General features: G+C 41.1%; 1 protein-coding gene across 1 annotated transcript in view; it reads left to right on the top strand.

The window, feature by feature from the left end:
* mrps5 (mitochondrial ribosomal protein S5) overlaps positions 1-13,437 on the top strand; it is a 144,038-nt gene that overhangs the window by 119,888 nt on the left and 10,713 nt on the right. The window lies entirely within an intron of this gene.

The following is a 13,437-nucleotide window of genomic DNA, read 5'->3' as shown; positions in this document are numbered from 1 at the left end:
GCTTTATGTCCAGGGAGGTGATTGCAGAGCCTTTGACTTCGATCTTTATGTCATCATTGTCTACAGGAATAATGCTGGAAGGCTTGGAGGATAGCAAATGTTGTTCCCTTGTTCAAGAAGGGGAGTAGAGACACCGGTAATTTTAGACCAGTAAGTCTTACTTCGGTTGTGGGTAAAGTGTTAGAAAAGGTTATAAAAGGGGATTTTGTAATCATTTAGAAAGGAATATGTTGATTAGGGATAGGTCAACGTGGTTTTGTGGAAGGTAGATCATGCCTCACGAACCTTATTGAGTTCTTTGAGAAGGTGACCAAACAGTTGGATGAGGGTAAAGCGATTGATGTGGTGTATATGGATTTCAGTAAGGCGTTTGATAAGGTTCCCCATGGTAGGCTATTGCACAAAATACGGCAACATGGGATTAAGGATTATTGAACAGTTTGGATCAGAAATTGGATAGCTGAAAGAAGACAGAGGGAAGTGATTGGGAAATGTTCATCCTGGAGTTTAGTTACTAATAGTGCACTGCAAGGATCTGTTCTGGGGCCATTACTGTGTATCATTTTTATAAATGACTTGGATGAGGCTGTAAAAGGATGGGTTAGTAAATCTGCAGTCGACACTAAGGTCATTGGAGTTGTGGATAGTGCCAAAGGATGATGTAGGTTACAGAGGGACATAGATAAGCTGCAGAGCTGGGCTAAGAGGTGGCAAATGGAGGTTAATGTGGAAGAGTGTGAGGTGACTCACTTTGGAAGGAGTAACAGGAATGTAGAATACTGGGTGAATGGTAAGATCCTTGATAGTGTAGCTGAACAGAGAGATCTCTGTGTCCAGATCCATAGATCCCTGAAAGTTGCCAGCCAGGTTGATAGGGTTGTTAGGAAGGCATGCGGTGGTTAGCTTTTATTGGTTGAGGGATTGAGTTTCAGAGCCATGTGGTCATGCCACAACTATACAAAATTCTGGTGCAGCCGCATTGGAGTATTGCGTACAGTTCTGGTCACCACGTTATAGGAAGGATGTGGAAGCTTTGGAAAAGGTTCAGAGGAGATTTACTAGGATGTTGCCTGGTATGGAGGGAAGGTCTTATGAGGAAAGGCTGAGGGACTTAAGGCTATTTTCACTAGAGAGAAGGAGGTTGAGAGGTTGAAACCTATAAAATAATCAGAGGGTTAGATATGGTGGACAGTGAGAGCTTTTTCCTCGAATGGCAATGGCTAGCACAAGGGGACATAGCTATAAATCGAGGGGTGATAGATATAGGACAGGTGTCAGAGGTAGTTTCTTTACTCAGAGTAGTAAGGGCGTGGAACGGCCTGCCTGCAACAATAGTAGACTTGCCAACTTTAAGGGCATTTAAATGGTCATTGGGTAGGCACATGGATGAAAATGGGATAGTGTAGGATAGATGGGCTTCAGATTGGTTTCACAGGTCAGTGTAACATGAGGGTCAAATGACCTGTACTGCACTGTAATGTTTTATGTCCTATATCTGTGTTCCCAATCAAAAGAACTCCATCTCTCTTTAACCTGGTTAATTGAAAGTGTATTCTGTTAAAATCCACTTCCATGTTCTGTGAGAATGTAACCCTTGGAGTGTACTTCATTCCAAAGGTGCTACAAATGACTGATAATAGCATTTTGAAACATTCAGTTGTACCCAGCAGAAAGGGAGGTGCTTATTGTAAAATTTTCAATAATTATTTAAACTTTTCATTCAGGACAGTTCAGGGTCACTGAAGAAGAATTCAGGGGTCTACTTTTAAAATCATTTGTTGGACCCCTGGTCAGATGGTAACATAAATTTGGTATCCTGGTCTGGTGTTTTGTTCAGCTGACCAATGAACCTGCAGGGAAGGGAATTGCAAAATTTTTAGATTTGATTAAAATTGGTTAATCTTGTTGCATTTTTATATGGTTTGATGTAAACAGCCTCCTTGCTCATCTGTAACCATGATGGACGATGAGAATTTGTCCTATATCAGTGGTTCCTTCTTGTATAAAAGCTAGTTCCATTCTGTGCAGGTCTTTTCATTTCCTGGTTTTTAGGAGGTGTGTGATGCTGATGGCCACGTTTCGTTGTCTGTCTCTGATTCTTCAAGGTGGTAGTGGCCCTGCCTACTACTTGAACATTTGCAGAGTCTAGATTAGAGTGGTGCTGGAAAAGCGCAGCAGGTCAGGTAGTATCCAAGGAGCAGGAAAATCGACGTTTCGGCCAAAACCCCTTCATCAGGAAACACATTTGCAGTCCATCATGAAGGGTCATGAGATATGCTTAGCGAGCAGGGTTAAGGAAAACCCCAAAGTTTTTTATTCATATATAAGGAGCAAGAGCGTAACTAGGGAAAGGGTTGACCCACTCAAGGATAAAGGAGGAAAGATATGCGTGGAGTCAGAGAAAATGGGTGAGATTCTCAAATGAATGCTTTGCATCGGTATTTACCAAGGAGAGGGGCATGGCAGATGTTGAGGTTAGGGATAAATCTTTGATTACTCTAGGTCTTGTAGCACAAGGAGGGAGGAAGTGTTGGGTAATTTAAAAGGCATTAAGGTGGAAAAGACCCCAGGTCCGGATGGGATCTATCCCAAGTTACTGAGGGCAATGAGAGGAAATAGCTGGCGCCTTAACAGATACCTTTGCAGTATCCTTGAACAGCACAGAGGTCCCAGAGGACTGGAGAATTGCTAATGTTGTCCCTTTGTTTAAGAAGGGTAGGACAGATAATCCAGATAATTCCACACCTGTGAGCCTGACATCACCGATAGGATCTTCTCCAGTGGTATCCCTAAGGGATAGGATATACCCATTTGGAAGAAAATGGGCTTATTAGTGATAGGCAGCATGGTTTTGTGCTGGGAAGGTCATGTCTTTCAAATCTAATAGAATTCTTTGAAGAGGTGACAAAGTTGGTTGATGGAGGGAAGGGATGTAGATGTCATATGCATGGACTTTAGTAAGGTGTTTGATAAAGTCCCCATGGTAAGCTGATGAAGGTGAAGTCACATGGGGTCCAGGGTGTTCTAGCTAGATGGATAGAGAACTGGCTGGGCAACAGGAGTCAGGGAGCTTATCAAAATGGAGACCTGTGACCAGTGGTGTTTCACAGGGATCCGTGCTGGGACTATTGTTTGTGATACACATAAATGATTTGGAGGAAGGTGTAGGTACCTTCATTAGCAAATTTGCATATGACACTCAGATTGGTAGAGTAGCAGATAGTGAAGGGGACTGTCAGAGAATACAGCAGAATATAGATAGATTGGAGAGTTGGGCAAAGAAATGGCAGATGCAGTTAAATCTGGACAAATCCAAGGTGATCCATTTTGGAAGATCCAATTCAAGAGCGAACTGTACAGTAAATGGAAAATTCCTGGGGAAAGTTGATGTACAGAGAGATCTAAGTTTTCGGGTCCATTGTTCCCTGAAGGTGGCAACGCAGGTCAGTAGAGTGGTCAAGAAGGCAAACAGCATGCTTTCCTTCATTGGCCGGGGTATTGAATACAAGAATTGGCAGGTCATGTTACAGTTATATACGACTTTGGTCCATCCACATTTAGAATACTGTGTACAGTTCTGATCTCCACATTACCAAAAGGATATGTGGATGCTTTGGAGAGGGTGCATTGGAGGTTCACCAGTGTGTTGTCTGGTATAGAGGGTGCTAGCTATGAGGAGAGGTTGAGCAGATTAGGATGATTTTCATTGGAAAGGAAGAGGTTGAGGGGGCTCCTGATTGAGGCCTACAAAATTTTGAGAGATGTAGACAGATGGATAGCAAGAAGCTTTTTTCCTAGAGTGGAGGTCTCAATTACTTGGGGTCACGAGTTCAAAGTGAGGGGGAGAAGTTTAGGGGTGATGTGTGGAAAGTTCTTCACGCAGAGCTTGGTGGGTGCCTGGAAAACATTGCCAGTGGAGGTGGTGGGGCAGGAATGATAGCGTAATTTAGGATGTATCCAGACAGATAGATGAATGGACAGTGAGCAAAGGGATACAGATCCTTAGACAATAAGCGGCAGGTTTAGATAGAGGATCTGGATCGGCACAGGCTTGGAGGGCCGAAGGGCTTGTTCCTGTGCTGTAATGTTCTTTATAATGCTGCTTCCATAATAGGATAAGTTAGGAAATGCTGTACTAGACTTTTGATCCAGTCATGAAGAAATGGTGGTGAACATCGCTGTCCCAATTGTAAATAACTTGGTATGAGTTGGCATTCCACCTTGTTGTCACAGTCTTAATGGAAGGGCTAAATGAGTGTTCGAGCAAATATGTGAAGGAGATAACTTTGTCTTCTAGAAATGATCTAGGAACCAGGGACATTAAAGTCCAACTGTGTGAGCTCGCCTCTGATGGTTAATTTTGTCAATTTAGTTATACTGTATGTCTTGGGAAGCTTTCATGGCTTGGTATTAATTGCTCTTACTGTTAGAAAAAGGCTTTCATAATATTAAAAAAATTAACTACTACTCAGCGAGAAAATGAATCTTGGGTTCAATCCAAGGAACAACCTAACAGCATACCTCTGATCTGCCAGCTCAGTTAACCCTATTTTGATACTGGAGTAAATCCACTATTCAACTTATTACAGCAGACTTTCAAACTTGAATCCCATGACCATCTGTTACTGTTTGTCCTCAAAGCCTCATGCAATATTGCCATGAGGATCTAACGTGTGATGTTTACAAGATTAGATTTTAAAAATGCGTTTATACTTAAGTATCCTTGTCACTAATAAAAGATCATTATTGGACTATTTCACTGTGTGCAACTTTTATTTCTGTTCAAGTTATGCATCCATAATATTTTTTGCAAATTAATAAAATCATCCACAATTACAAAGCTAATTCATTTAACTAAACTGGGTTTCTTTCAAGGGCTATTTTTCTATTTCTCACTTGGGCATGATTCTTTAGTACCAATGCAGCAGTGTATAACAGCACAGAGCTATTCTTCTCAAAACCACCTAGCTCTGTGGCACGGAGTTCTTTAATACTTGGTGAATCATGGTCCCATTCAAAAGTCTTTCAAAAAGGAAGGATAACTTAGGACATCTTTTGATTTCCAATATCTCTAATATTGATAAGAAAGTTAGCATTAAGGTTTTTTACCTACATGCTCATAGTATTCATTACAAGTAGATGAATTAATGACACAAATCATTGTGAATGATTATGATGTGATAGGCATCAGAGACGTGGTTGTAGGGGGTTCAGGACGGGCAGATAAACACCCAAGGAGCTACAACTTATCGAAAAGATAGGGAGGTGGGCAGAGGGGGGCGGGGTTGCCTTGTTAGTTAAGAATGAAATTAAATCTGTGCACTGAATGACATAAGGTCAGATGATGTGGAGTTTGTGTGGGTGGAGTTGAGGAACCACAAAGGCAAAAAAAACCATAATGGGAGTTACGTAGAGACCACCTAACAGTGGTCAGTACCAGGGGCGGGAAATAGATAGGGCATGTCAGAAAGGCACGGTCATGGTGATCATGAGGGACTTCACTATGCAGGTGGACTGGGTGAATAATGTTGCCGGCGGATCCAAAGAAAGGGAATTCATGGAATGCTTACAGGATGGCTTTTTGGAACAGGTTGTGATGGAGCCCACAAGGGAGCAGGATATTCTGGACTTAGTGCTATGTGATTGGGGGTGGGGTGGGGGAATTAGATAGCTGTGGCTGACAAAGGAAGTCAGGAAATGTATTAAAGAAAAAGAAAGAGCCTATAAAATGGCCAAGAACCCTGAGAAATCAGAAGATTGGGAAGGCTACACAAAGAACCAAAGGATAACAGAGAAACAAGGAAGGAGAGGATTGGCTATGAAGGTAGACTCACCAGTAATATTAGAAATGATTGTAAACGTTTCTTTCAATGCAGAAGAAACAAATGACAGGCAAATGTAGACATTGGGCAGCTCCAACTTGATGCTGGAAGGCTAGTGCTAGGAGATAAGGGAATAGCTGAAGAACTTAATAAGTACTTTGTGTCAGTCTTCACAGTGGGAGACGTGAGTAATATCCCAACAATTAAGGAGAGTCAGGGTGCAGAGTTGAGTATGGTAGCCATTACAAAAGAGAAGGTGCTAGAAAAGCTAAAAGGTCTAAAAATTGATAAATCTCCTGGCCCTGATGGGCTACACGCTAGAGTTCTGAGGGAGGTGGCTGAGGAAGTAGCAGAGGCACTAGTTGTGATCTTCCAAAAGTCAATTGAGTCAGGGAAAGTCTCAGATGATTGGAAAATTGCTATTTTCTAAACGGTGAGAACATTCATAAAGCCGAAGTGCTAGTCCAGGATTCTCTAAAGGTTAACTTGCTGGTTGAGTCCGTGATTAAGAAAGTGAATGTAATGTTGTCATTTATCTCCAGAAGGTTGGAATATCAAAGCAGTGATGTGCATCTCTACTTGGGCCCAGTTGGAATACTGTGTCCAATTTTGGGTCCCACACCTCAGGAAGGACATACTGGCACTGGAGTGTGTCCAGTGGAGATTCACACGGATGATCCCTGGAATGGTAGGCCTAACATACAATGAACAGCTGAGGATCCTGGGATTGTATTCGTTAGAGCTTAGAAGGTTGAGGGGCGATCTAATAAAAACTTACAAGATAATGCTTGGCTTAGAAAGAGTGGATGCTGGAAAGTTGTTTCCGTTAGGCGGGGAGACTAGAACCCGTGGGCATAACTTTAAAATTAGAGGAGGTCAATTTAGAATGGAAATGAGGAGACATTTCTTCAGCCAGAGTGGTGGGCCTATGGAATTCATTGCCAGGAGCACAATGGAGGCTCAAACGTTGGGTGTCTTCAAGGCAGAGATTGATACATTTTTGATCTCGCAAGGAATTAAGGGCTACAGGCAGAGTGTGGGAAAGTGGAGTTGAAATGCCCATCAGTCATGATTAAGTGGCAGAGTGGACTCGATGGGTCGAATGGCCTTACTTCCACTCCTATGTCTTATGGTCTTATTTAAATGATAATTCAGCCTTGCCTGCATTCTAAGGAATTGGCAATTCTCAATAATCTCGTTTTAATTCCTTGAGCTTTAATATGCCTTAAAGCATTCAATTATGAAGCATTATCAAATGACCTTTTCAAAAACCGCTTATTATGTTTCATTTACTGGGCATGGAATTTTTGGATTAGCCATTGTGTAAAATACATGTGACTCAGAAGCATTTTTTAAAACGTATTTGGAGTTCTGTGCTTGCATAGAATGGCAAATCAAATTGGTACTTATTATTACTTTGACTTCAGCTTATAATTAAAATCTTATGGATCATAATTATTAAACCTTGCTACTGGTCATTACCAATAAGTTACACTATTGATAGATTGAATTAGTGTATAGTCAATTTATGAAGATGAAAATAATCCATTATAAATACCAACTAGTCTAGATTTTAATTATGCAGATAGGCATTAAATTGGATCACTGCTACCTTTTACGATCTGAAAATAACACTGTAGTATGTTCTTTATGCCATCACGCAGTAATCTCTAATTAAATCATAATTATACTGTTGCATTCATAGTCATTTTGATTGATTGTTGGAAGTGGCATGTGATTTGATGTTTACCTGGGAAAATAGTGCAATTTGTTATTCAATCATACTTGGGATCATAATTCCCAAAATTAGAATGAGTGATGAAATCATAAGGAATGCGAACAGGAATAGGCTATTCATCTGCTTGACCTTTTCTACCATGCTGTGAGATCATGCCAGATCTGAGGCCTAACTCCATTTACCTGCATTTGACCCAGATACGTTTATGCCTTTGCTGAGCAAAGATCTATCTATGATTTAAAATTAGCAACTGATCCAGCATTCACTACCATTTGTGGAACAGAGTTCCAAACGTCATCTTGCTTTGAATGAATAAGGACTTCCTAACATCTCTCCTGATGAATATGACCCTATTTCTCAGACTATGCCCCCTAATTCTAGAATTGCCAACCAGTGGAAATAATTTATCTTTTATCTACTGCCTTTTCCTGTTAATATCTTGAAGACTTGTAAACCTACGTTGTGCTCCTTCCAAGGTTAATATATCCTTACAAAGATGTGGTGCCCAGATCTGCTCACAGCACTCTAACCAGGGTTTTGGATAACTCTCACTATAACGTCTGCATCCTTGTACACTAGCATTCCATTAACTTGCTTGATTATTTTCTGCAAAGATTTGCTGCTGGATGTTTTTTAACCAATTTTAAAATCCAGTGAAGTTTTATAATGTACATGTCGCAAATTGCAGAAAGGCCTGCCAAAAGTGCTAAAGTGTCCAAAATGTGACAAAATTATTATTCAGTTCATGCACGTTCAGCTGTTGTGGCAGATTTTATGATGCACTGTGAGAGTGCTCTGATACAGATGGGAGAGCGTGGAGACTCAGCATAAAGGAGATAACAGACTGTTTGGTACTATGTTGTCAGGCAAGCTCGTAAATATAATATGCTGCTGGAGAGGAAAATGGTGAACACTGTGACATTGATGGAGTTAGGAGGAAAGCAGATTGAAATCATAAGACTTAAAAAGTTAAGATACTCGATTAGGAGGTTGGGTAATGGCCTGTGGAGGATGGAAAGCCAGAGTTGGAGAAAAGATTGAAGATTCAGTGTGAAGAAATATAATTACTGTCATATCATTCAAAAAACATTATTTCTGCCAAATAGCTTCATATTTTGGCATCATTAAATAATTAGAAATCCTGTGCAAACTTGATTGTAGTCCGCTTGAGAAATGTAAGCAATTGGACAAAATTTGAGTGGGCAAGCCAATGAGAGAAAAATGTAACGCAAAGGAAATGAAGTATTGACCGTAGGAAGAAAACTAAACAACTTGATATAACTGAAATTGAGAGTAAACTTAACACTTTATTGACCTGCAGTAGATTAGATTACTTACAGTGTGGAAACAGGCCCTTCGGCCCAACAAGTCCACACCGACCCGCCAAAGCGTAACCCACCCAGACCCATTCCCCTACATTTACCCCTTCATCTAACACTACGGGCAATTTAGCTTGGCCAGTTCACCTAACCTGCACATTTTTGGACTGTGGGAGGAAACTGGAGCACCCGGAGGAAACCCACGCAGACACGGGGAGAATGTGCAAACTCCACGCAGAGAGTGTGGCGCTGGCCGGGTCTCTGGCGCTGTCAGGCAGCAGTGCTAACCACTGTGCCACCGTGCCGCCCATGAACGTAGTTGAACGTGTAGTCAGCAGAACAAATCAAAATAGAATTCTGCAAAAATAGTAAAATGCATGGAAAAGAAAGTCCTGCTCAAATATGAAAATGTCTCAAAGCAATGTGAATTTTGGAAATCTGAGATATGAGGGGAAGATGAGGGATGTAATTAACATTTCAGGCTGCTGATCTTTTTAAAAAGCTGACCAACTGGAGTATTCCCAGCATTTTCTGAAGTCCTCGCACTGTATAGTCAGATTGCACCTTGAATATTTTATCCACTTCTGGCTGTGGAGATGTTCCAGTCAGCTGGTGAAACTCTGAGCCATGACACTGAGCACAAATGACCTTTTTTAAAAGGTGAAGAAAGCCTAGAGGTTTTTAAGCTCAAAAATAGGCAGCCAGGAAGAATATGACAGCACCACTTTCATTTGCATGGCATCTCTTCTATCCCAAATGTTTTGCAGGAAAACAAAAGGAAGGAACATATGGCCACAATATTGGTCAAATATTTCTTCCTGAAAAAGCAGAGGGGTCTTTAGAACATCCAGGAGGTCAAAATAGGGGATACACAGACAATAGAGGTCAAGTTATGTACTGATTCATGGATGGGGTAAGGATTTTGAATGTATTGCACTGATAGATGAGGTGATGACTTGTATCAGCAAGGATGTGGGTGCTGTGTCAGATACAGGTTTTTATGGTTGGCTGGCAAGATAGCAAGTACAACATTGTTCATGGTGATTAAGGCACATGGAAGGATTATAAATATGGAAAGGTGTTGTGTTTTGTATCCCCTGAAGGGCATTGGTAAAATGTCAACCTTCTAGCCCAGCAATGTCAGTACTAAATTCAGCGTTGATGTGGAGGTGCCAGTGTTGGACTGGGGTGGACAAAGTTTAAAAATCACAACACCAGATTATCGTACAACAGAATCACTTGGAAGTGCTAGCTTTCAGAGCACTGCTCCTTCATCAGGTAACTAGTGGGGCAGGATCATAGGATAGAATTTATTGCAAAAGGTCACAATGTCATGCAGTTTGATTCTGTGTCCTATGATCCCGCCCCACTAGTTACCTGACGAAGTAGCTCATACTTCTAAATAAGCCTGTTGGACTATAACCTGGTGTTGTATCATTTTTAACTAAATTCAACTTGGAATTGAACATATACAAAGATTGTGAGGAGACTTCCTAAACTTGAAAGTATGGCCAGGGTAGGGAGGAGGTGATCCACCCAGTATTAAGCTAAACTTGGCCATCCATATGAAAGCTGAGCAGGTGCCTGTGGATAATGTCACCAAGATACCAAGTAGGCATAACAAAGAGATAGGGGACCTGAGACAAGGCTTCAGAGGCTGACAGACGTGCTGAGCTTTTCCGGCAATTTTTGTTTTTGTTTCTGATAATAGCAATGCAACCTATTTTAGATTTAGATTTAGATTACTTACAGTGTGGAAACAGGCCCTTCGGCCCAACAAGTCCACACCGCCCCGCCGAAGCGCAACCTACCCATACCCCTACATTTACCCATTACCTAACACTACGGGCAATTTAGATTAGCCAGTTCACCTGACCTGCACATCTTTGGACTGTGGGAGGAAACCGGAGCACACAGAGGAAACCCACGCAGACACGGGGAGAATGTGCAAACTCCACACAGACAGTCGCCTGAGGTGGGAATTGAACCCCGGTCTCTGGCGCTGTGAGGCAGCAGTGCTAACCACTGTGCCACCGTGCCGCCCTGAAGGCCCCTGAGAGAGAGAGAGAGAGAGAGAGGATTTGATTCCTACTCTAGTAAGCTGTACTCTGGGGTTATCCTCCATTACAGCGCTTGCTGTATGTTTCTGGTAGTGAGGAATCCCAAAAGTTGCACGGTGTTCAAATCTAACTGCAAATGAAAAAAACACAAATCTGCCTCTTGGTCACTACTTTATCGTTAATCTTGTATTTAATTTCTAAGACTGGGGTTTGCTCATTGAAATTCAGGGTTTTTTTTCTTTTGAAATGCCAGGATGTGGAAAAATTACTGTTCTGAATTTAGAAATCAAGCTAAGGTGTCGCTTTCCATCAAAATCAGGTGCTTTATCAATATGCCTGCATTGAGCCTGTATATGCTCTGAGTATTTTCATTGGCCACGCTGAATTTCCAATACCGATTTGAAATTTATGAAGTATTTGGTTTCTTTCATTCCTAACTATATCTAAGCAGTTCATTTGACATTTTTACAATCCAGTGGAATAAAGAAAAACATCTTTTAATGATTGGCTTTATTTTAAGATCCTGTTCTTGTACTCCCTGCAATCCTTATGGTTCCACACAATCTAAATGATTTAAATTTTGAATTTCGCACTTGCCTGCATTACAGTCATAGAATTATTGCAGTACAAAAGGAGGCCATTTGGCCCATCATGCCTGCACCAGCTCTATTACCTAATGCCAAACTCCTGCCTTTTCCCCATATCTCTGCATACTATTTCTATCCAAATAACTATCCAATGCTCTCTTAAATACATCAATTGAACCTGGCTCCACCACATTTTCAAAGCATTGTATTCCATATCCTAACTACTTGCTGTGTGAAAAAGCTTTTTGTCATATCGTCCTTGCTTTACTCTCACATCACTTTAAATCTATGCCCTGACATTCTTTTTTACAACTGGGAACAGATTCTTTCTATCCAGCCTGCTCATGAAGTTGAAAATCTCTGTCAGATTTTGTTGTCAGCCTTCACCTCTCCAAGGAGAATGGTCCAGCTTGTTTATCTATCTTCACAACTGAAATTTCTCATTCCTGGCACCGTTCGTGTAAATCGCTTCTGCACTGCCTCCAATGCTTTCCTCTAATATGGAGCCCACAACCATACACAATACTCCAGGTGAGGTAGCTTGTATAGTGGCTTTGCAAATAAGCTGGTCGATAATTTAAGACATGCAAGATCAAAATAATTCTGCAATGATTGTTCTGGTCTGAATATTTTATAAAACATACTCTGGAGGGACTTGTCACCTATAGATGTCTAACAATTTATTTTAAAGCTTGAGTACTTTATCCCTGTGATCCTATAGACTTCAAATGGAATGAAAACACTGTTCATACCAAAAGGATAAAATAAAGGCACTAGGGAGCAGATCTTTTAACAAAATGTCAGTTTTAAAAGGGGGTATTTCAAAAATTTAGATTAGTTTGGGTTAATCTTGCCTAATTAAAGGCTTGAATTAAACTCTTCAAAATGTCATTCAGATACTGAAGATTTAAGATCTATCATTCAAAATAATCAAGTAAGATAGTTCTCGAAAATTAAGAAGCATTTAACTAACAAATGAAAGGTACAGATCAGAAATACAAGACCTTCATCAAACTGGGTCCAAACATAGCTATCATGTAGAAATCTGTTCCTTTTTTGAGACACAACACCCTACGTTTTCACACCAGCAGAAATTCCTGATTAACTGTTCCTACAAATTTCTAAAACAGATAGAAAGTCCCTGACTAACTGTCACGATGCTTAGATCAATTGGGGTGGCACGATGGCACAGTGGTTAGTACTGCTGCCTCACAGCACCAGGGTCCCAGGTTCACTTCCAGCCTCTGGCAATTGTCTGTGTGGAGTTTGCACACTCTCCCCATGTCTGTGTGGGTTTTCTCTGGGTGCTCCAGTTTCCTCCCACAGTCACAGATGTGCAGGCTAGGTGAATTGACCATGCTAAATTGCCCATAGTGTTATTGCATTAGTTGGAGGGAGGTGGATCTGGGTGGGTTGCTCTTCAGAGGGTCAGTGTGGACTTGTTGGCCCGAAGGGCCTGTTTCCACACTGTAGGGAATCTAATCTAATCTTAATGATGGATTGAGGTAGGCCATGTAAGTACCAACAGAATACTTGGACAACTCAAACACCTGGTGCTCAGAATCCTGATTTACATTCCCTTTAGAATTAATAGTACCTTAAAAGCTTTTGTTAACATCTAATTTGCTCTTTAGGAGGTGATGGTTAATTTAATTGGATCTTTCTATGCAGGTGTGATCTGTTATTCTAAGACAATGGTGTTCTCCATAATGTCCATCTTATCTTAAAATAAACACATGTACTCATGAGGCAGAAGTGGGTACTGCAGATTCTGGAGATTAGAGTCAAGATTAGAGTGGTGCTGGAAAAGCACAGCAGGTCAGGCAGCATCCAAGGAAAAGGAAAATCGATGTTTCGAACAAAAGTCCTTCATCAACCTTTCCTGATGAAGGGCTTTTGCCTGAAACATGG

Source organism: Chiloscyllium punctatum, chromosome 3 (assembly GCF_047496795.1).
Source record: "Chiloscyllium punctatum isolate Juve2018m chromosome 3, sChiPun1.3, whole genome shotgun sequence".
Taxonomy (NCBI): Eukaryota; Metazoa; Chordata; class Chondrichthyes; order Orectolobiformes; family Hemiscylliidae; genus Chiloscyllium; species Chiloscyllium punctatum.
Note: the sequence above shows the minus strand (reverse complement) of the source record. Positions and strands in the feature narration are given on the sequence as shown.